Source organism: Balaenoptera physalus (assembly GCF_965194825.1).
Source record: "Balaenoptera physalus genome assembly, chromosome: 8".
Classification (NCBI taxonomy): Eukaryota; Metazoa; Chordata; class Mammalia; order Artiodactyla; family Balaenopteridae; genus Balaenoptera; species Balaenoptera physalus.
This window is the reverse complement of record NC_138887.1, coordinates 82,897,685-82,922,422: the sequence shown is the minus strand read 5'-3', so window position 1 is coordinate 82,922,422 and position 24,738 is coordinate 82,897,685. Positions and strand designations below refer to the sequence as shown.

The window sequence follows — 24,738 nt, the reverse complement described above, 5'->3', positions numbered from 1 at the left end:
CCAGAAGGGTGTGGCAGGACATATTTCAAGTGATGAAAGGGAAAAACCTACAACCAAGATTACTCTATCCAGCAAGGATCTTATTCAGAATCAACGGAGAAATTAAAACCTTTACAGGCAAGCGAAAGCTAAGAGCATTCAGCACCACCAAACCAGCTTTACAACAAAATGCTAAAGTAATGTCTCTAGGCAGGAAACTCAAGACAAGGAAAAGACCTACAATAACAAACCCAAAACAACTAAGAAAATGGTAATAGGAACATACATATCTATAATTACCTTAAATGTAAATGGATTAAATGCTGCAACCAAAAGACATAGAATGGCTGAATGGATACAAAAACAAGACCTGTATATATGCTATCTACAAGAGACCCACTTCAGACCTAGTGACACATACACACTGAAAGTGAGGGGATGGAAAAAGATATTCCATGCAAATGGAAATCCAAAGAAAGCTGGAGTAGCAATTCTCATATCAGACCAAATAGACTTTAAAATAAAGTCTATTACAAGAGACAAAGGACACTACATAATGATCAAGGGATCAATCCAAGAAGAAGATGTAACAATTGTAAATATTTATGCACCCAACATAGGAGCAACTCAATACATAAGGCAAATGCTAACAGCCATAAAAGGGGAAATCGACAGTAACACAATCATAATAGGGGACTTTAACACCCCACTTTCACCAATGGACAGATCATCCAAAATGAAAATAAATAAGGAAACACAAGCTTTAAATGACTCATTAAACAAGATGGACTTAATAGATATTTATAGACATTCCATCCCAAAACAACAGAATACACTTCCTGCTAAAGTGCTTATGGAACATTCTCCAGGAGAGATCATATCTTGGGTCACAAATCAAGCCTTGGTAAATTTAAGAAAATTGAAATCACATCAAGTATCTTTTCCAACCACAACGCTATGACAGTAGATATCAATTATAGGAAAAAAACTGTAAAAAATACAAAGACATGGAGGCTAACAATACGCTACTAAATAACCAAGAGATCACTGAAGAAATCAAAGAGGAAATTAAAAAATACCTAGAAACAAATGACAATGAAAACACAACGACCCAAAACCTATGCAATGCAGCAAAAGCAGTTCTAAGAACGAAGTTTACAGCAATACAATCCTACCTCAAGAAACAAGAAAAATCTCATATAGACAACCTAACCTTACACCTAATGCAATTAGAGAAAGAAGAACAAAAAAACCCCAAAGTTAGCAGAAGGAAAGAAATCATAAAGATCAGATCAGAAATAAATTAAAAAGAAATGAAGGAAACAATAGCAAAGATCAATAAAACTAAAAGCTGGTTCTTTGAGAAGATAAATAAAATTCATAAACCATTAGCCAGACTCCTTAAGGAAAAAAGGGAGAAGACTCAAATCAACAGAATTAGAAATCAAAAAGGAGAAGTAACAACTGACACTGCGGAAATACAAAGCATCATGAGAGGCTACTACAAGCAACTATATGCCAATAAAATGGACAACTTGGAAGAAATGGACAAATTCTTAGAAAAGCACAACCTTACAAGACTGAACCAGGAAGAAATAGAAAATACAAACAGACCAATCACAATCACTGAAATTGAGACAGTGATTAAAAATCTTCCAACAAACAAAAGCCCAGGACCAGATGGCTTCACAGGCAAATTCTATCAAACATTTAGAGAAGAGCTAACACCTATCCTTGTCAAACTCTTCCAAAATATAGCAGAGGGAGGAACACTCCCCAACTCATTCTACAAGGCCACCATCACCCTGATACCAAAACCAGACAAAGATGTCACAAAGAAAGAAAACTACAGGCCATATCACTGGTGAACATAGATGCAAAAATGCTGAACAAAATACTAGCAAACAGAATCCAACAGCACATTAACAGGATCATACACCATGATCAAGTGGGGTTTATCCCAGGAATTCAAGGATTCTTCAATATACACAAATCAATCAATGTGATACACCATATTAACAAATTGAAAGATAAAAACCATATGTTCATTTCAATAGATGCAGAAAAAGCTATCAACAAAATTCAACACCCATTTATGAAAAAACTGTCCAGAAAGTAGGCATAGAGGAAACTTTCCTCAACATAATAAAGGCCATATATGACAAACCCACAGCCAACATTGTTCTCAATGGTGAAAAACTGAAACCATTTCCTCTAAGATCAGGAACAAGACAAGGTTGCCCACTCTCACCACTATTATTCACCATAGTTTTGGAAGTTCTAGCCACAGCAATCAGGGAAGAAAAGGAAATAAAAGGAAGCCAAATCAGAAAAGAAGTAAAACTGTCGCTGTTTGCAGATGACATGATACTATACATAGAGAATCCTGAAGATGCTGCCAGAAAACTACTAGAGCTAATCAAGGAATTTGGTAGAGTAGCAGGATACAAAATTAATGCACAGAAATCTCTTGCATTCCTATATACTAATGATGAAAACTCTGAAAGAGAAATTAGGGAAACACTCCCATTTACCATTGCAACAAAAAGAATAAAATACCTAGGAATAAACCTACCTAAGGAGAAAAAAGACCTGTATGCAGAAAACTATAAGACACTGATGAAAGAAATTAAAGATGATACAAACAGATGGAGAGATATACTGTGTACTTGGATTGGAAGAGTCAACATTGTGAAAATGACTCTACCACACAAAGCAATCTACAGATTCAATGCAATCCCTATCAAACTACCACTGGCATTTTTCACAGAACTAGAACAAAAAGTTTCACAATTTGTATGGAAACACAAGAGACCCCGAATAGCCAGAGCAATCTTGAGAAAGAAAAATGGAGCTGGAGGAATCAGGCTCCCTGACTTCAGACTATACTGTAAAGCTACAGTAATCAAGACACTATGGTACTGGCACAAAAACAGAAATATAGATCAATGGAACAGGATAGAAAGCTCAGAGATAAACCCATGCACATATGGTCACCTTATCTTTGATAAAGGAGGCAAGAATATACAATGGAGAAAAGACAGCCTCTTCAATAAGTGGTGCTGGGAAAACTGGATAGCTACATGTAAAAAAATGAAATTAGAATGCTCCCTAACACCATAGACAAAAATAAACTCAAAATGGATTAAAGACCTAAATGTAAGGCCAGACACCATAAAACTCTTAGAGGAAAAAATAGGCAGAAAACTCTATGACATAAATCATAGCAAGATCCTTTTTGACCCACCTCCTAGAGAAATGGAAATAAAAACAAAAGTAAACAAATGGTACCTAATGAAACTTCAAAGCTTTTGCACAGCAAAGGAAACCATAAACAAGATGAAAAGACAACCCTCAGAATGGGAGAAAATATTTCCAAATGAAGCAACTGGTAAAGGATTAATCTCCAAAATGTACAAGCAGCTCATGCAGCTCAATATCAAAAAAACAAACCATCCAATCCAAAAATGGGCAGAAGACCTAAATAGACATTTCTCCAAAGAAGACGTACAGATTGCCAACCAACACATGAAAGGATGCTCAACATCACTAATCATTAGAGAAATGCAAATCAAAACTACAATGAGGTATCACCTCACACCAGTCAGAATGGCCATTATCAAAAAATCTACAAACAATAAATGCTTGAGAGGGTGTGGAGAAAAGGGGACCCTCTTGCACTGTAGGTGGAAATGTTAATTGATACAGCCACTATGGAGAACAGTATGGAGGTTCCTTGAAAAACTAAAATTAGAACTACCATACGACCCAGCAATCCCACTACTGGGCATATACCCTGAGAAAACTGTAATTCAAAAAGAGTCATGTACCACAATGTTCATTGCAGCTCTATTTACAATAGCCAGACATGGAAACAACCTAAGTATCCATCAACAGATGAATGGATAAAGAAGATGTGGCACATGTATACAGTGGAATATTACTCAGCCATAGAAAGAAACAAAATTGAGTTATTTGTAGTGAGATGGATGGACCTAGAGTCTGTCATACAGAGTGAAGTAAGTCAGAAAGAGTAAAACAAATACTGTATGCTAACACATGTATATGGAGTCTAAAACAAATAAATGGTTCTGAAGAACCTAGGGGCAGGACAGGAATAAAGACGCAGACGTAGAGAATGGACTTGAGAACACAGAGGGAGGAAGGGTAAGCTGGGATGAAGTGAGAGAGTAGCATTGACATATATACACTACCAAATGTAAAATAGCTAGTGGGAAGCAGCTACATAGCACAGGGAGATTAGCTCCGTGCTTTGTGACCACTTGGGTGGGATGGGGAGGGTGGGAGGGAGACACAAGAGGGAGGGGATATGGGGATGTATGTATATGTATAGCTGATTCACTTTGTTATACAGCAGAAACTAACTCAACATTGTAAGGCAATTATACTCCAATAAAGATGTTAAAAAAAAAAAAAGAGGCAGAACTGAATGTTCTTGCCTTTTGGGGGCAAATCCAAGCAAAATCCTTGAGCCTTGTCTGGAGCACCAGCCCTGGGTAGGCTTTTCTCCATCCACTGTCTCTGCAGCCCCAGGAGGAACCGTGAGGTGGGAAGCAAGCATTTCCCATTCATCTGTCCAGTCAACAAACATTTACAGTCTTTTTTGTGGCAGCCACTGAGCTTGGGGCTGGGTACTCGAGGATGAATGGATTTCACAGGACAATGTTGTCAAGTTGAATCAGCAGACTGAAGAATTATGGGGACACTTCATCTTAGGAACATCCAAGAGACTATTGGATGTTAAGACATAAAGGAAAGAATGAAATCAGCTCTTGTCTTTGCTCCCTGCCTCTGCTCTCTGCATCCTCTCAGCCCACTTTCTTCAATCAACAGAAACATATACCCTGCAGAACCTTCCAATTTTGTTTCACTTAGTATTTCCTTAGCACTCTCTTTTCCCCCCCACTTACCTCTACAAGAGTAAGCACAGTTAATCTTTTTCTAAATTACAAAGACTTTCAATTAGCAGCTTCTGAACTAATGACATTTTTTATCCATGCATCTCAAGATACCCAGTTAGAAGTAGATAGACTCCTCAATCTTAATATATTTTTTCCCCTCCATCCATGAATCTGAAAGTGACAGAAGGGTATTAGGCACATTCCTTTCTTTTAGCACTTATCACCCAATCCTTGAACTGATTTTCATTTGTCTCCCAGTTAATCAGAGATCTCCTTGAGGAAAGAAAAGAAGGAAACTAACACTGATTATGAAGGATACTGAGCCAAGAACTGTGTGGGAACCCTGTGTGGACAGAGGCTGTGTTTTATTAAACTGGGTCTACTAGTGCCTTGCCTGCCTCTTAATACCCACAATTAATGTTTTATGAATGAATGAGGTTTACCCTCTAAAGAGAAGGCCATTTTACATCTCAGCACATGTTTACCACCCGGACCCATATAACTTCTTGTGTATAGTATCTGGTTACCTGAAACAATACCTTATATCATACAGGATTTTTCTGATTTTTATTCACATCCTTAAAGAGAGACACATATACACAAAAGTTCCTGGCACGTAAAATTTGTTCAGTTACTAATTGATACATACAGATGGTCATTAAATGAATTCTGTAAAATAGGTAATACCATTCTCCTTTTCATGGAGGTTATTGTATGTGTGCCCAAGGTCACAGCTCACATTTTGGATTTGTGTTCAGGTTACATGTGTTGAGGACCTGCTGTATGTTGGATGTGCCATTTGGTGTTGTCTGTGTGTTTGTAATTTAATCCTACAACAACTCTTCAGAGTCTATATTAACGGTGTGATTAACTGAGGCCTTAAGAAGATAAATGGGTTTTATTTAAGGCCATGAGTTCATACTGACAGGCCCCCTTTCCAGTAGTGCTTCTTACAGCTCAAGCAGCTAGTACTAGTCCTAGGAGATGGACCCTTTGGGATGAATCCCCAAAAGCTGCCTTACATGTTCTAAAGGAAGCATTTTTCTTTCCAAGTTTGCATCTATCTTTCTCACTGTAAGATGGTGCTCAATAGTGTGATAGTGGCCAAAGTTTCCACGTTATTCAAATTCTGCATTAAGAATAAATGCATCAACTATTAAATTGACATTAATGGGTCAAGTGCAGTAGGAAAGCCAGAAACTCATTTTCATTCTGACCCCTTCCAATGACGAATAATATGATGGAGATGGAGGGAGAGAGAAAGAAACTAAAAGTGCCCACATTCTCATCTCACACGTGAGCCTGTCTGAAAATGCCCACTGAATTTGTCTGCATGCCCTCCTTGTGCAGAAGGGGAGGGAGCCTGCCCTTCCCACCCCGGAGAGCATGCTCTGACTGTTTTTTCTTCCACTTGCCTGGTTGGAAAACAGCTGAAATTCTAAATATGACATGATTAGAATGTTGGACTTTCTCAGTGAGAGGGGAAAACACAGTTAAGTTTATTTTTAAAAATCAGTGAGATGTTTCTAAAAACAGAACATTAAAAAGTGATGTACCTGGGCAAGCTCTGTAGAAGATGATTTTATCCTATTTTAGTGGGTATTTCAATTATGGCTTACTCTTACGGGGAACGGTGCCCTGGAACACGGAGTGAGTAACGAAGCACGGCATGTGGCTTGGGAGGCTTCCCACTAAATGCAACTCATCAAATTAAAAGCATAAGTAATTTTAATGACAGCACAGAGAAAGGAACCTTCAAAGGTTAGGAAATTTAAAATAGCTTTAACTTGAGGGAATTGCAGGGAGGTAGGCTTTCAACTCTTTTCATCTTAAAAAGGCACATCCTAAAATATTACAACATACGCATGCGGAATAAAATTCACTGAATCTGTAATTCGGAAGCAAAATATAGCTTTTGAATTTCCTAACATTGACCTGCTATTGATATTATTAACAAAACTGCTTTGGGCCGCAAATAGCCCACTTAGAATTTCTAGACACATCCAGGGCCATGGCTACTCCCTGGTCAATGGCAGCTGGCCTGTAGGTGGAGGAATCCAGCACACCACGGTATTCAGTTCAGTTGCAAGAGAAACAGACAGAGAGGGAGCGAGCTCATGGCTGCTTGGTGACCAAATGTGTTTCCCACCTCTTTTTCCTTTGGGTTGACCAGTTCTCCTCATAGCAGGGATGCTACCTGATGAGAAACATAATCCCCAAACATAATTTAGGCCCTTGTGGAGATGCATTATTTCATTAGGCCACTCGGATCTCATGGAGCAGAAGACTATTCATTTTCTCAATTGTTCCCAAAGGGGTGTGCAAAGCTGATGAACCTCCTTACTTACACTTTGGGAGTCAATCATTGACCAGATAAGCATTGGCCCGTATTTAGAGGACTCATGGGGCAGTGGTGTTTTTCAAGTGCATTTGGAAACCAATGTGATGGATTTGGCTACCATAACTTTAATACTTAATATGACAGTATGCCTTTGCCAGCTACTTTTATATTGTTCTGCTACAGTGACTTTAAGACATACCCTCTTTTAAATTCATCAGCTGATTGAACCATTCATTGTTCATTCATTCAGCAAGTATTGACTGGGTCCCCACCATTCAGAGCTGGACCACACTGAACCTGGAGCTTGAGGACTTTAAGGTGCTTAATAAAGGTTTAGAAGGTGCTACTGAGGTTGTGGTATATTTGCCCATTAAGAAATAGTTATACAACAGTTTTATTTATTTATTTATTTGTTTATTTTTGACTGTGTTGGGTCTTCACTGATACGTGCAGGCTATCTCTAGTTGCGGCGAGCAGGGCCTACTCTTCATTGGGGTGCGTGGGCTTCTCATTGTGGTGGCTTCTCTTGTTGCGGAGCACGGGCTCTAGGCACACGGGCTTTAGTAGTTGAGGCACACAGGATCAATAGTTGTGGCTCACGGACTCAGTAGTTGTGGGGTACGGGCTTAGTTGCTCCGCAGCATGTGGGATCTTCCCGGACCAGGGCTTGAACCCGTGTCCCCTGCACTGGCAGGCGGATTCTTAACCACTGCGCCCCCAGGGAAGTCCTGACAATTTTAATTACAACCTGGAGTGAGAAATTTTCACTAGTGTCTTAAAATGTATTCACCTTCTTTCAGAAAACTCAGATATGGGAGGCAGGAGGCTGCACAGGAGAAGTGATCCTAGCAAATTAAAAGGAGATGGCAGTTTTCTGCATTTATCAACTAATCTTACGATTTTCTCCTTTATTATGTTTATCTGGTTAATTATATTGAGTGTTTTACGTATCTCTTATAAACAGCATATACTTAAAAAAAATTTAGCCTGACCACCTTTGTGCTTTAATTGGAACATTTAGTTCCTTAACCTATGATGTAATGTCTAATATACTGAATTTAAATCAATAATTAAAAATTTTTTGTCTTCCTGTTCTATAAAAAAAGAACAAAAAAAAACAAAAAGGAGATAGCAGCATCTGCTCTTCCATCCACACAGGAGGGGAGGGCAAAGCTCAGCAATATGGCTGGCCTTGGACACTGGGAAGTGAGTCCACACCCCAGTCTGCAGCTACCCACACTGAGGTCAGTCCTCCAAGGCAGCTGTAAAGAGTATGGGCTTTAGTGTCTTGTGCATCTTCTGTTTGGTTCCCAGTCTGCTACTTACTAGCCGTGCAACCTTGAGTAAAGCTCTTAACTGTCTCAATTGCCCTTTCTTGGTAATGTGAGGAGGATAACATCTCCACCACTAGGGCAGGTACGGCACTCAGCTCAATGGCTGGCCAGAAAAAGTGTCCCATGAGTGCTGGTCGCCAGTGGCTGGAGTGGCTATGTTGCCACTGCTGTGTGTCACTCCTGTTCTTCTAGTGCATGGTCTACATTTGTGCACGTGCACAAGCGCACACACACACTGGGCAGCTCTGTATGTGTCAGATGTATAGAATGTACATTCTCGCCATTCAGAAAAGCTCTCTTTCACATTCACTCTAGCAGGAAGAGGCTGCTCAGCAGGGGTTGTCTGATTCCCTGGGGCCTCTCCAAGCAGCCTGATGGGTGGGATGATTGGCTGCAGCATTTTTAGACCACAGTTAGTATTTACAGCCAGGACTGGGAATAGGGATGGGGGATGGTTGGCCGACTCTAGAGGCAAGTGTTATTAACCAGGCAGTGGGAACCAAGCAGGGCCTGAAATAGATGTCGACATCATCTTTTGGTTGCAGGGTGTCACTGCCCTGCTGCTTTTGTTGTCAGTGCTTCCTGGATCGGGGTTTAAAAAAAAAGCAAAATTCACCGTTCTTATCAGAGACTCAACTTTTCAAATACAGAATGCTGCTTATGTGTCACTGATGCTGTTGGAATTGCCTTCTGCACCTGATTTATACGGATGGTTCTTTTTGACTGGTTACACGGAATGATTTGCTTAAAGTCCTATTGATTGGATGGAGAAGGGTAAGCATTATTGTCAAAGCCCTGGAGTCTGCAGGATAGAAAGTAAGGGGAGAGTCAGAATGTCTTAAAATAACCCTATTCTTGGAAAGAAGTGCAGGTGGCAAGAGACAGCCAGCTTTTTGTTTTCTGGGGCAGAGGAAAGACACATTTATGAATCCTGAAGTTAATCTTGAAGCCTCACTTGAACCAAAGGAGCTTAACAAGTGGCAAAAAATAAAACTTCTGAACCTTCTTTTCCCTCATTTGCCTTTTGAGATTTCAGAGATTTACCAACACCCAAGGAAAATGATAAAGCACTAGGAGATGAAGTTTGGATTTCTGAATAATCAGAAGTTGATTGTTATGGTTTATTCATATTGAATTTTTAAGTCTGGCTTCCCAGAAGAGATGAGAGCCAGTCACCTATTTTCTGCATTTGAACCCCAAAATCTCTCCCCCTTGAACCTATTACAGTAATTGAAATGACAGTCCTAAGAAGTAACCAATTCCTTTAAATATGTACATAGCCTGTGGGCCTCTATCAATCATTCATACTCTGGTATGAACTAGTTCCTTCAAGTTTGATTTCTAGAGTTATACTCATTGGATGGGAGGAAGGGGCATGTGTTTTGCAAAAAAATAAAACAGTTAGGTACTGTCTCCCAAAAGTAGGACTGAATGTGATACCACTGTGGGTAGTTCTAGGCTACCTGTGTACTGTAAGCTTCCAAATCTGCTACTCCAGCTTCGAGCTTTGTGTAATCCCGGTCAACAATGAGATGTAGTAGACTGCAGATGAAAGAGAGAAGCAGAACACCCAGCTACACTGGGGGGATGACTGGGTGCTCATAAACATAGACTTCATTCATTCACTGAATATTTACTGCTCTGTGTCTGGTACTGTGCTAGGGGGTTTTGGTCCTGGGAGCAAGAAAAGGCAACTCTAGCCTTTACTCAAACCATACCAAAAAGGAATTTGCAAAATTACATTTCCAAGATACACATGAGAAAGTTTGTGCTCAGCTTACACAAAGTTGCACAACTAAAGAGTGGTGGATTTAGAATTTGGCTCGAGCTCTGCCTGACGTGTGTCCATGCACGTGCCCATACATCACGCTGCATCCCTCTTAGAGCTCAGAAACCACCTGGAAACTCCCAAATTACAGCTGTCTGCTGAGGTTTACAGCTGGTGATTTGAACTGTTTTGAGTGAATCTTATTAGCTGTGGGTCCCCCTCACAGGTGTAAAATGGAAATTGAGTTTTCAAAAAAGCAACAGCAGCAGCTGCCCCGGACGTGAGCTTGGAGCCATATTCCAAGGATGCCATGTCCATCAGCATGGCCCGTAGTTCTCTTCTCTCCCGTTGGCTGGGACGTGGGTTTTGGTTGCCAAAGGTGGTGAGGGCCTGAACGTGCTATTCACCAGCCTCATCTGGCAGGAATCACTCAGCTTCTTTAAACTGGAAGCGAAAATCCACTCAAAGGGAAAATGAGAGCAGCACTTTCCATTGTGTCAAGGGGAGTTGAGGAAGAAATGGGGAACAGAGACACATGAAATGTCTCAATCACTCCTTGGTCTTTCCCAAGTCCTGGTCCCGCCATTTTTTGGTTTGATAGAAAACAGAGTGTACCTTTTACGCTTTTCTGGATACTCTGACAAAAATGGTGGAGTGAATCCAGGGAAATCAGTAGGTTAATTAGGATATCTGCATGGCTCTTCAACAGCAAGAAGCATAATGAAGCCATACTGTGGATAGTTAATAATGACTTCTCTCAAGGGAAGGTTATTATAGCTCCCCCCTTGGTGTTAGTGTGAGAATCAGCCTAGGAAGACTCTGGAACTTTACTAGCACTAATTTAAACAAGGTTTCCTGTACATGGGATTGTTGCTGAGCAGCATATTCTAAATTACATCCCACGGAATACATGTTCGAGATTTTGTAAGCAGGTATAATAGGTAGCAGTGTTCTGCGATCCAACAAGTCTGAGGAAACACTAAGTTAAGCAAAGAATCTTGAATTTGCTAGTTGCTTATAGATTTCCAATATATCCTTTGTATTTTTCCTTGGCCATTAAACTTGTTGCCAAGGAGCATCTCTTGAGGCAGGATAGCCTCGTGATTAAGGAGTCTGGAGCCAGATAGTCTGGGTTCAAATCCCTACTCTGCCACTCATTATCTGTGTGGCCCTCAGCAAGTTGCCTCAGTTTCCTCATCTGTAAAATGGGGATCATAATAGTATCTACCTCCTAGGGTTGTTGACACAATTAAATGAATTAAACCATATAAGACATTTAGAACTATGCCTAGTACATGGTAAGTGCTCTCTAAGTGGCAGTATTATTGTTATTATAATTTTTGAAACTAAAAGACTGGGCATCTAAGCACCTACAGACAACTTTATAGGGACCAATCTCTTCAGGCCTAATTGTTTGTTGTTTGCTTCAAAATAAGTTACAGGGATTTCTTCTTCTCCAGCATGTGTGGAATTAGGACAAAATTAATTTAAAAAGCAGGAAACACAATGAATTATGGGATTCCATTGCATTAGATATATAGAAAACTACAAATCATGAGAGGCAAATAGGAACTTGAACATAATAGTTTAGAAACATTGAAGGACAACCTCCGGCTTCAGAAATTAGTGTGTGAAATAAAAGTACCGATTACCAATGGCAGAGCATATGGTTCCCACTTGCCCCTCCATATTGAAAGCACACATGAATGCAGCCTTTGGTAGAGTAAGAACAAGGCACTGACTGCTGGGTTTCTTTCCATCCTCTCCTTCTTCACAGTAAGGCGAGAAGGAGGAGAGGGGAAGGTTTAATCATGTGAGATTTAAGTACAATTCTGAGTGAAGCCCAAAGCTAAAAAGGCAAAGAAAGACCTGAAGTTAACAATGCTGGTTTGAGTGGGTTGTTTCCCCCATGGGACTCTGGGGACCCATGAGAAAACTTACCCTAACCCTGCCACATGTGAGACAAAAGGAAAAATTGCCCACCATACTCTTCAGAGACAGGAGTCCAGTGGGACTTGGGGCCTAATCTCGCCACTCACAGAATGCGTGACCTTGAGCCAGTCACTCCAGGGCCAAGCCTAGTTCTTTTGTAAAACAAGGGGACCCGCGTGAGTCTTAGCCCTGCCCTCCCGTGGGACAGTCTTCCATTGTCCTGACAACAGTGAATTGTGCTGAGACGTACACAGCAAGGTAGAAATGAGGACAGAGTCTCTGTCGGTCACGAATTCAGAGCTTTTCCCTCCCTCAGCCTCCTTGCCTTGGGCAGCCGGGATCTTCCTTATGTAACTCGGTCAGGAAAAAGAGGGCAGGAAGGTAAAAATATTACCCCACAGTTGTAGGCAACCCAGTACTGAGCTGGGTTCTGGTGATGGAGGAATGAAGATGAAGGGGACTCAGAGAGAAATGGGAAGGAACAGAACGCACATAAAATCGAGATTGAGTCCTCTGGCCCGGGGCGTTCATCCATATTTGGTCCTCCATGTGGCTGCTGGGTCTGGGTTGGAAAAGATGCTGCGGTGGGGTGGGGGGGGGGCGGGGAGGGCGCTGGGAGGGAGATGCATCCATCACCATGGCTCAGAGTGTTTAATTTTCCAGAGACTGTCATTAAATCAATTTCTGCTGCAGCCTGGCAGCCCTCGTAGACATTTGTTGGAAGAAAATTACAAGGAGGTGATTTGTCGGAGGTAATAGCCAGGCCGGGCTCCAAATTCTTAATGGCACATGGACCTTTTGCCTTTTAAAAAATGGCTTGTTAGAAAATTCATTTTCTGGCCTGTCTTTGCAATCAGAGTCAGAGGGGTTGGGGCAATGTGAAAAGAAAAGGCAAAAAAGCTTGCTGGGCTTTCAGGCCTGGAATTGGGGCCAAGAAAATTGAAATGAGTAGGGGGCAATACAGGGACCAAATGCTAGGGATTGAATGATGGGGTGGGAGGGATGCTGGGCATAAGGGAGAACGCTTTTCCTGGAAATTTCTGGCCATTACCTGCCAGGAATAGCATCCTTTTATAATTTAAGGTCTTATCTTTTGCTGCAGCAGCAGCTAGCCCAGAGAGACCCTGCAAGGCCCTGCACAGGGAGTATCCGAGAGGCTGGGAGCTATGTATAGAAGGCAGGGTTGCTCTTACTGAGAGAGTCGTCATGAAAAAAATGATCGCTCTGTTTGTTCCTTGAAGTATAAAAATGATTTTATTTTTAGACATTACAGTGTTTTTTAAAAAAATCTACTGGCAGTTGTCTTCAAATGAAGCCATGGAAAGTACAGCCAAGGATGGGTACAGGCAGGAAACTTTGTAAGGTGCCAAGGGTTCCTCAGCCTCAGTGCTGTTGACATTTGGGGCTGGATAATTCTTTGTTGGGGGGCTGTCCTGAGCATTGTAAGATGTGTAGCAGCATCCCTGGGCTCGGCACCATAGATGCCAGTAGCACCTCCCCACCTCCAGCTGGGGTGGCCAAACATTACCAAATGTTCTGTGGGGGGCGAAATTATCCCAAGTTGAGACCACTGCCTGGAAAACACAACCTTTCCCATGGCCCCTGCCTTCAGTTTTTCTTCACTGATCAGCTATTCCCCAGACCACTGGTCTCCCCTGTGCCTACTTTGTATCCACTTCTCCACCCTGCGGGGGCACCATTCCCCCTCCATTGTCTGATCGCCTCCAAGACGAAATGCTTTCCACCCTCCTCTTATCCCCCATAATATGCAGTAAGTTTAATGCACACTGTTCTTGTCATGAAATATTTGCATTGTATTTACCAAATACATGTTCTTTAAGGAAAAGTTTGCCAAATGTGCTGCTTCAGCAGGAGAAAACACATTTCCACTCAGTGTTTCCATTTGGTTTTGTTTACGTGTGTTTTTTTTAAGGCAGCGCCAAGAGGACATATTTGTCCTGAGATCTCTGTGGTTCTGGGTTTTTGTTTTGGGTTTTTTTTTTTTTTTGATTTGTTTTGTTTTTGTTTGTTTGTTTGGTACAGCTTAGATTTCTTTTACTCTCACCCCAAAGCACCTACATATAAGGTGGTGGTGATTCATACTGAGTGGCCACAGGTTCCAGCCCATGGACTTGCAAGCTTCTTGTTCCCAGATCCAACATACCTCCAAAGAAGAAAGAAGAACATTTCTCCTAGGAAAGATGAGCTAAACCATGAAGTCAAGATCAGGGCTGTTGGACAACTGTCTGAGATCTACATGTTTAGTTAAGATCTAAATTTAGTATTAGAAGTGAAACCTAACTGGAACAGGTAGAATTTAGATGAACAATTGTTCTAATACACAGCTCAGAAGGCCATCTCACTCTTTGTTTAGAGGCTTTGGTTCCTGCAGGAGGAATCCATCCTCCTTGGCCTGGAACAGAAGGCTTCTGGGATTTGCCTACAGAAACTTCATCGCCAGTCTTTCCTCTGGTCAGTTCCCTCATTGTCTGTGTTCCAGCTATACAGAACTATTTTCAGTTTCCCAAACATGCCAGGCTTTTTCATACCTTTTCCAGGAATGTCCCTCCTCTTTTCGCTTCTACCTGGGAAATTCCTACGCATCATTCTTGACCTAACTCAAAAGGTCTTATCTTTGGTGCTGCCTCTCTGCCTAATAACCTATGGTATATTATGGTTCTTCTCATGATATATTGCACTTATTTATGTTCCTTTCTCAGTTTCCAATACTGACAACAAAGTAGACACCCCCTGAACGTAATCGAATGAACTAATGCATGATCCCCGTCCCAAAAAAAGTTATTTAGAATTTGCTGTTCTTGAGAAGAGTTTTTTTTTTAAAAAAATGCATTCACTGAAGTTCTAAATTCCAGAAGGTGCCTTGAAAATTCCAAGGTCCCCACCCAACCTCTTCCTCTTTGGAAAGCCTAGCCAAATCTAAGCCCATAGACCAGGTCCGCTGCTGCTGCAAATCCAACCATCACCGGGTTTTTGTCATGGTTCCCCTTCTTCTGTGATTTTCAGTTGCTGTGGCATCATGGGGATTGTTTTCTCTAAACTGAAACTAAGTTTCCTCTTTACCTTTGCTATTCTACCTGAGGATGTAATACTGACATAGAAGACTTCCCTGCAAGATATGAGTCCAAATTCAGAAGAAATTTCACCCATTGTTAGGTTAACGAACCCATTAGTTCTCAAAGTTGCATTCTATTCTGGGAGTTTGAATAATCTCTCTCTATTTTCATTAATTAATTAATTGGCATCTAGGGGATGTAGAAAAGAAAAAGGTATAGTTCCACCACCAGGGGGTTCACAGTCTAGTGAGATCATTATCTAATGTTTCCACTGCCCGAAAAACATGTTCTCATAATCGTGTGCTGGGAATGGGGAAAGCCTGATGGAAGGAGGGAGAGCGTGTAGGGAAGCCCAGACAGACTGCACAGAGGGTTGTGAAAGTGAAAGCCTTGGATGCCTGTGGGGTGCCCGTCTTGATTACATCCTCTTCTCATTCATCTTCTCTGACCGCTTTAATTGTGGTTCTTCTTACTTATTATCACCCTTAAGAAAGATGGAAGGTACATTGAGAAGCTCCGTGAGCACTTTCCATAGGAAACACGTCGTTAAGATGAAGATTTAAGCTAACCCTCAGCCATTTTTTTAAAAAGCTATCATGAAAGACAAATGTGAAATGGAGGTTTTGAGACCTTGATTCCTGCCGAGAGCCAAGGGCAGCATCCACAACGGAAGCGTGTGCTGTCGCCTGGAACTCGGCCACCCATTGCCCCTTGACACCTTCCCAGCAGAAGCAAGTTAATTGTTAAGCCAGAGTCATTTGTAAGATGGAGGTTTTCATATTTTTCTTTGTCTTCCTTGTTTTCCTTTTCTTTTCTTTCTCTGTCATGTTTGGGAAGGTTTCTTAATTTTCAGAAGGAAAAGATCCCAGAATCCAAGAATAAAACTAATTATAATGACAAATTGACCAAAATGAGAAAAATGACAAATAATCTGTAGGCTGAAATTTTCCCAAAAGCCAGGAATAAATAAAATGTCTCTTAAAGTGCCTGGTGGAGGAGGCTGATAAAAGAAACTCAATTATCTGTTGTTTCTTCTTCAGTGTGTGATATCTGACTTTAAAAGGGAAAAATGGTAAAAAAAAAAAAAAAAAAAAAAAAATTTTTTTTTAAGGATATGAAGTAAAATAATAAATAGAAGTTCATGAGCGTCTGTGAATTTGGAGGTTGAGAGAAAATGTATTCATAGTAAAATAACTAATGAATCAGTAGCTTTGCTTTCAAGAATAGATCATTCAACTAACATCCTCTCTTACGTTAAATTGCTTCAGTTGGACAATTGGACACCTACCACCTACTTATTACTATTGGAACTTTTAACCGCTTTACTCTAAATAGATACCCTACTTTGTTTCCCTGAAATTTGCCTCATTCAAACAGGAAAAGAGCAATTAGCAAGGAGCAAATATAGAGAATTCCAAGTGTTTGATGGAGAGTGGGGAAAGTTCCATTAAGAAAGGGAAGGAGATCTGGCCCATGCAGAGAAGTCCTACCACTCTTTAAAGAGACCTTACCTGTGCACTTTCTCATAGCTAAAGCCCAGCAAATGCCCTAGAGTCAATGTGATCCTTCTTCAGAGGACTTTTTCAAGAGATATACAACCTTGAAAGATAAATGACTACCGTAAATATGGGGATTTTTGCAGTGAATCCGCTATGGTCCAATACTTGTATCTCCCCAAAATTAGTATGTTGAAACCCAAACCCCCATAGATGATAGTATTAGGAAAGGGGCCTTTGGAAGGTGGTGCTCAGGTCATGGGGGCAGAGCCCTCATGAATGGGATTAGCGTTCTTATAAAAGAGGCCCCACAGAGGTCTGTAGCCCCTTCTACCATATGAGGGCACGATGAAAAGATGCCAGCTATGGACCAGGAAAAGCGTCCCCACACAGCATGCTGACACCCTGATCTTAAACTCCCAGCCTCCAGAACTGTGAGAAATAAATTTCTATTGTTGGCTATATGCTACCCAGTTCACGGTATTTTGTTATAATAGCTCAAACAGATTAAAACAGAATCTTATCTGGACCCTTGCTCCATTGAAGAACATTTTGGGAACTTTTCTGTGTTGAAAATAAGGGATTTTAGAGAACTCGTTTGATAGTTATTGAATGCCTATGGTATACCAATGATTATACTTGACTCGAGCCAAGTGCGAGAAACAGACCCTCATCAGCTGTCAGGGAGGTCACAGACTAGGTGGGAAGGGAGTAGTAGTAATAATAGTAATAACAATAACAGCAACAACAACAACTATTATTATTATTATTATTTTAAAGTAGAGTACCATTATTATCCCCACTTTACAGTTGAAGTAACTGAGGCTAAGAGAGGTTAAGAGGCTAAGAGAGGTTAAGTAACTTGATAAAGCCACATAGCTACTAAGTGGCAGAGCCAAGTTCTAAAGGCAGGTCTGGTCCAGTAGTCCAGCCCCTAACCACAAGGCAGCACTGCTTCTCAAGGACATGGAAATTGATCACCTAAATGTGCTCATAGAGGCCTATAAAAAGAACTTTGGGTGAACAGAGAATAGAGTGACTTGTAGTGGAGTCAGAAAGGACTTATCAAAAGAGGTGACAGTTCAAGAGAGACAAGATAGTCAATCTAACAACAAAAAAGTTAAATGGCAGAAAACAACCTGAAATTCTGTTCATAAATTACCGTTGTGGAGAGTGATTTAATATGCATATTTTTTTTAACTTTATTTATTTGTTTAGCTAGTTAGTTATTTTTTGGTTGAGTTGGGTCTTCGTTGCTGCGCACAGGCTTTCTCTAGTTGCAGCGAGCGGGGGCTACTCTTCATTGCGGTGCGTGGGCTTCTCATTGCGGTGGTTTCTCTTGTTGCGGAGCATGGGCTCTAGGTGTGCGGGCTTCAGTAGTTGTGGCATGCGGGCTCAGTAGTTGTGGCTCATGGGCTCTAGAGCACAGGCTCAGTAGTTGTGGCACACGGGCTTAGTTGCTCCGCAGCATGTGGGATCTTCCCGGACCAGGGATCGAACCCGTGTCCCCTGCATTGGCAGGCAGATTCTTAACCACTGCGCCACCAGGGAAGCCCTAATATGCATATGTTTATGCCAAATTTTAAAAAACCTTTTATGCATAAAATCATAATGCTCTATTGATAGTCATTAAAATATATGCATAAATTTCATTATGTAGATATATAAATTAATATATTGGGTGAGAGATTATGTTTTAGGATTTAAAGTGAACACTGTATTATGATTCAGTTTTAAGGAACATTGTTTTTAGTTTTGGACGTTGTGGCAGTTGTTTTAAATATCCACAAATCAACAGAATGGGAAAACATGAGCCCTTAGGAGTTCCATGAGGTCAGCGTCTCCAGAAGCAGTGCCACGTGACGGTTGCCTGCACTGGGCAACAGACCAGCTACCCAGTCAATCCAAATCTCATCTGGAAATGAGGAATGACGCACTTCATTTGCTCCATCATTCATTTTCATGAAATCACTGACTCTTATGTTCAACAAATATTTTTTTGAGTAGGTCCGGAGCCCTGTGTTGGCTCTTGAATGGCTCGGCCAATGGGCATATTACACAGAGGAGAAGGGGCGAGATCTGGGTCTTAGAGGCCAGGCAACAGGATGGAGTCTAAGGCTGGCCCATGGAGGAGAAAGCTATTAGACATTTATTAGCCCGGGCTAGAATGCCCAGAGGGAAGAACCAAGCATCCTGATTAGATTACTGCGGTGTCCAAAGAGGGTGGGGGGCTTTTGGCACCCCATGGAGAGTTCCCAGTAGTGACACAGTATAGCTCTGAATGGTCCACAGAATCTAAGATCTCAGTTCCATTGGCTAGCGATTTGGGGATGACAGAGGCTAGGCCTCTAGGGAAAGAGGGCTGGAAATGGCCAGATGGGTTGTTCCAGTTGCAGCTAAGATGGTATTGGGGTTCAGGAAGGGCTCCATTTCATGAGAGCTTTGGACTGAAGAAACTCTTCCACATGAGCCCAGCACGAATCACAGAGCATAGAGATGTGAACTAGGGTTCTGTGAGCACTGGGGGCCAGAGCTCACACAAGAGGACTAGATCCTGAATTTGTAGCAATACACTTGCAGCAGCCTCACTTCCATATTTTCCAGGTCCACTCTGTTCCAGGCACTGTACATTCACTATGTGATGCTCACAGCAACCCAGCAAAGTTGATGTCATTATCCCATTTCGCAGATGAAGAGACTGAGACTCAGTCAGTAGATGACAGAGCCGAGTTTCAAACCCAGAGTTACCTGACTCCAAAGCCCTTATTCTTCCTATTTTACTAAATGCTGCTTCTGTTGAGCCAGTCCAAGCCTCCCTCACTGGCAAGAGAGAGTGGTTCAGGAATTTATCAGGGATAGTCTTAAGGTCTCCAGCCAGCATCTGAACAGCACTGGAAAAGGCAGAGACTGCATGGTACTAAATGCTGTGGGAAAGAAAAGAATCATACAAAAGAATGACTGTCCTAGTCAGTATTAACCAAATGCTGGAGTCCATGAACACACAGTGACACCCAACAGAGAGAGCTGCATTCTCTGCCTTCTAGGATCTTCCAGCCCAAGATGCACATTTACTTGCTTGAATATTGAGCTAAGAGAAGGAAAGTCGCTCAGTTTGTGTAAGTTATTTTTATTACAGATGCCTAACTTCTTGGAGTTAGTTGAACCATCCTCAGGTGTTGACTGAAGGACTGAATGAATGAAGGCATGTTAGCTTGCTCTTACAGATAAGGTTTTATCTATGGATAAACCAAAAGAAAAAATATTTTCCCATACCCCCTAAAGCGAGTCTACTTTGTTTTGTGGGAGGAAGCAATTTCTAGACCTATCTACACATTATTTTCTAAAACTCAAGTATTTTGGAAGAGCAGATGGAGTGCCATACTGTATACACTAGTCATATATTTTGAAATACATTTCTTTTTGAGCAATTCAGTGCTGCTTTATTTAGCAAAAGCTGTTGAAGGTTTTAAAAGCAATGATCCAAAGAACATGAGTGGCAGAGATCACAGTGGACAGACAGGCACGACGGCAATGCTTTTCAAATTCTACTCTTCGGACCCCAGCCCTGGTCCCCATGGCCTCCCCTGTGTAGAGATGATGGTCCCTTTTGTTCTGGGGGATGTGGCAGTGGAGCCTGGTTATCTGTATTTTCTGTAAATCCTCTGGGTGATTCTGATATGCACCCAGGTTTGAGAACCAATCTTCTACACCCATATCTGAGTCCTACTCTTGGTACCTTGTTTTCTTGAGATTCATTTATTTTCATCGATTAAATTATTAGAGAAACGAAGGAAAGAAAACTCCATTCCTCTTATATTTCCTAAGAGTCATGGGGGAAGCAAAGTGATGTTGAGCACCTCCGATATTGCCAGGAAATTTGTTTTATAGATTTCACTTAATCTTCACAAGAACTCACCAACATTTGAAGAATCGGCCCTCAGATCTGAGTTATACATACTCCTCGGTCCATACCTTATCACCATAAGTCCATGTAAGACTTTCCTTTTATTTTGTTATTGTTCCTCTTCACCCTTGCTCCTAAACCCCTTCCCCTCCCCAACAGAGAACTACCTAAATATGCTGGAACTCAAATATACGTGTGTCCTTATAAAATATATCTTATTATTTGTGTGTGTGTGTATATTGTTATTTTGATAAATGATAAATCTGTAATACAAATATAAAAAGTAAGAATGTTTCTTAGTTTTTACTTAACATTACATTTTCAGGTAGATCCCTGTTACCGTGTAGACTCCCAACATTTTCATAGTATTTCATTGTCTGCATTTCACTCCATTTTATTTCTGTCCTTCCAGTTGATATACACCCATGCTACCTCCCGATCCCCACTGTCACAAAAAATTCTTCAACAAACATCCTCATTTGTAACCCTTGGGGACCTGTGGGAGAATTATTTCCGGGATGCGTACCCACGAGTTGGGTCCCACAGTCATATGATATATGCATGTTAGTTTCAGACTGGTTTCCTAAATGGAAAGAGCACATAAGTGTTCTCACCCCCCTACATCCCTTCCAACATTTGGTGTGGACATTTGGTCATTCCAATGGCTGAGAGCACATGTCATTGTTGTTTTAATTTCCATACCTTGGGTCACTGGTGAATTTGAGCTTCTTTTCATGTGCTTCTTACCTGTTTGGATTTTTCCTTCTAAGAATTGAATTTTTATGTCCTTTATCCACTTTTCTATTTCTTTTTATATTCTAGGTATTAATCCTTTGTCAGCTCTGGCTGCTGCAATAATTAACTCCCAGTTAGTTATTTGTCTGATAACTTACCAATTTTTTTTAAATATCCTTACTATTTAATGTAGGTAAATCCAACAGTTTTTCATCTTATGGTTAATGATTTTAGGATCTTTCTTATGAAGTACTTTCCCACCCAAAATAAGGATTTGATTCCTATTTTTGTAGGTAAGGAAATGGGATCACAGTCTTGATACCCAAGCTCACAGTATCAGTTAGTGTGATTTGAAACTATTAATACTTAGCTGTTAATAAATGAGATCATGGTGTTCACAACACTTTTAAGCCAATCAAGTAGTATTTGCACTAAAAACATCCTGTGAGTTTCACTCAGAGATGTCTCAAAAATTCCAGTCTGCAGCTTGTATGCCTCAGATCTCACTAAATTTTCCTTCCTGCCCTGAAATTCTTCCAAAGTGTCTCAAATTGCATTACAACCAGGCTGGTCATAATTACAGCTTTGGCCTTCATTAAGCTAATTACTACTTGGACTCAAATTGAGCTATTTCGCTCAAATAACACTGTAAACCAGTCCTTTCTCTGTGATGTCTCTGCCTTTTCTAGGAAAGTACAAGGCTGATATCAGAGCTCTGTCTCTCCTTAAAGCTGGGGATTTCAAGCTGTCTTTTTCCAAGGAGCCCTGGGGTACAGCTCAAGTGTCTCATAATATAAGAGAAATGGGGGAGGGAGTTGCAGACTGGAAGGACCCTGAACACAGGCCCTTTCCTCCAATTTAACCCAGTCAAGCTTTGCCTTTATTTGTTGTGTGTATTGGATGATATGTAAGATCTATTTGAAAAGGGATTCTACTGATAAAGGGAGGGTGGGGGAGAAGCACTGCCTTAGGAAACTAGACTACTTAATATAAACTGATATATTTTCACCTCTCTGCTCATGTTCCATTTATATAGTGCTTTACATTTTGAAAAACACTGACATTATTTCTTTGTGAGGTAGGCATATTTCAACAGCTGCAGCACAATTTTCTCACAATTAAAAGCTCCATCTTGCAGCACCTGTTCTAGCAGGCGGGCTGCAGGGCCATATGCCAAGAGACAGTAGAGATTATCACCGGCTTGGGTCGAAGGTAGAACTAGATGATATCTAATCTCTCTGTTTGTGCAAAGATGTTATAACTGGGAAAGCTTAGAGAAGAAAGTAACATCACAAGAATTGGCTACACTAAGCTTCTTGTCTGCTGGGGAAAGAAAGAGAGACTCCACACATTTCTTGAACACCTGCTCTGGTCTAGTCACCATGCTAGGTGCCTCATTTCATTTAATCTTACAGCCACTCTGGGAGGGAGGTATTATTATATCCATTTTAAAGGTGTTGAAAGTGAACCATGTCAGGTTAAGTGGAAAAGCTTGAAGCCCAGAGCTTTCCAGCTCCAAAACCAGGGCTCTTCCCACTGCATAAGGATACCTCCACATAAACATTGCATCTTTTAAAAATCAGCCCCCTTGAACTTCATTTAAGCAGTTATATTTGGAAGGAAGTTTTTCATGAGTCATTCTGTCTCATGCTGGGCATCACGTCAATGCCTTGGTCCTCTCCCTCCCTCTGGTCTTTACCTCCTGCTTTTGGATCAAGCCGCATCATCTGTCATTTATAGCTACTTTCAGCCTCCTTGTTGATGAGGTCACTTGCCATGACTCAGCTGTTAGCATCTTTTCTGCTTTGATTTCCTGGGTTTCCAACACAAGCCCATGCTATTTTTGGTCTTGCCTCAGATAGGAAGATTGGAAAACAGCAGTCCAGCCTTCTGGTTCTCCAAGTTGTTGATTCGACTTGGCTTTCTCTCTTCATTCATGAATTCTTTCTGGGCTGCAAGCTGAGGAGGTTTGCATGATTGAAAGGTTCTTCTCTCTTCTCAGAGGGTGTACGTCTGGGACACAAACAGGGGCCAAATGTGGTATCAGCTTTGGTTATCTTTGTTTTCACTCTTCTGACCAGAATCCCTCAAAGTACACAATCACCCTTTTCCCCACCTCTTTCTTAAATAAAAGAATAAATATATTGAATAACGTTGTTGAGTAGTTTTATTTCAAATATGCATATATTATGACTAGTGTCCTGAGCAAGACAGAACAATTACCAGAACTAGGTTTATTTAATCTTTTATTACTGGGGCCAGTCTTTCAATGAAACTTTGCTCTGTTAAATGGAAGCTGTCTGATATTCACAACTTGTGCTTCTGGGTTCTCGCATTTTATACCAGGAGGCAGTTTACTCATATGTTTCTGATCATTCTAAAATGATGGAGAGCAAGAATGTATGTTTGCATAACACCTTACACTTTATGAAGTGCTTTCAGATGTATCGTCTGTTTTACCTTAATTACTCTATGGGGTAGGTTTTATCATCCCTATTTCACATAAGTAAATTCAGATGCAAGGAGCCTTAAACTTTATAAAAGAGCCTTCGTTTTGAAAAACAAATGTACGCATAAGGAGATTGAGCAGAGTCACCTAGACCTAGCATGTGCAAGTCATTAGCTTCTTTTGCCACAAACAATGCTGTGTTGATGAAGAAATAATATAATATTATACTTTGGGAGAAGCTGGTGCATATAAAAAATTGAGGTAAGACTGAATTGTCCTTCAGCTGGCTGACACGCAGGACAGTATCAGAGGGGCAGTACTCATGGAATTAAGCAGGGTTTGATATTCTCCATGTCAGAAGTAGAGCCTTTATTTGTGAACTGTTTTGCCTTCGAGATGGTTTCCTACGGCTGGTTCTGTTGGCCAAGCCTTCAGAGCAGCCATGATGCTTTCAGGATCCCCCAACCAGAAGAAAATGAGCACACCATGGATTCTCAGGAGGCTAGGCAATATTCTAGGTGTTGAGGCTAACACAGTTAATAGGAAGTGTCCTTGCCCAGAGAATATAACAATATGGTGGGAAGTAGAGGGGATGTTCACTTGAACTAAGCCTTTTAATACAATGAGATCCAGGCTGTGATGGGTGACAAGACTTCTTGCGCGAAGGATGAGCAGTTAGCCTGCTAAAGAGGGAGGATTTCAAAAAGAGACATCAACATAGAAGAACGAGGAAATCACCAGTAACTTGGTGTTTCTAGAAGGCAGTGTCTGAACTTGAGAAATAGGCAAGATATAGGCAGAGGC

General features: G+C 41.1%; 1 protein-coding gene and 1 long non-coding RNA gene across 11 annotated transcripts in view; one reads left to right on the top strand and one right to left on the bottom strand.

Moving 5' to 3' along the window:
• Positions 1-24,738, top strand: part of ELMO1 (engulfment and cell motility 1) — a 555,096-nt gene that overhangs the window by 465,710 nt on the left and 64,648 nt on the right. The gene's annotated exons all lie outside the window — the stretch shown is intronic.
• The window catches only part of LOC309665584, a 60,982-nt gene continuing 57,284 nt past the window's right edge, over positions 21,041-24,738 (bottom strand). The window contains exon 2 of the long non-coding RNA XR_014266542.1: positions 21,041-23,498. This is a non-coding gene — a long non-coding RNA (uncharacterized lncRNA). The remainder of the gene's footprint in view (positions 23,499-24,738) is intronic.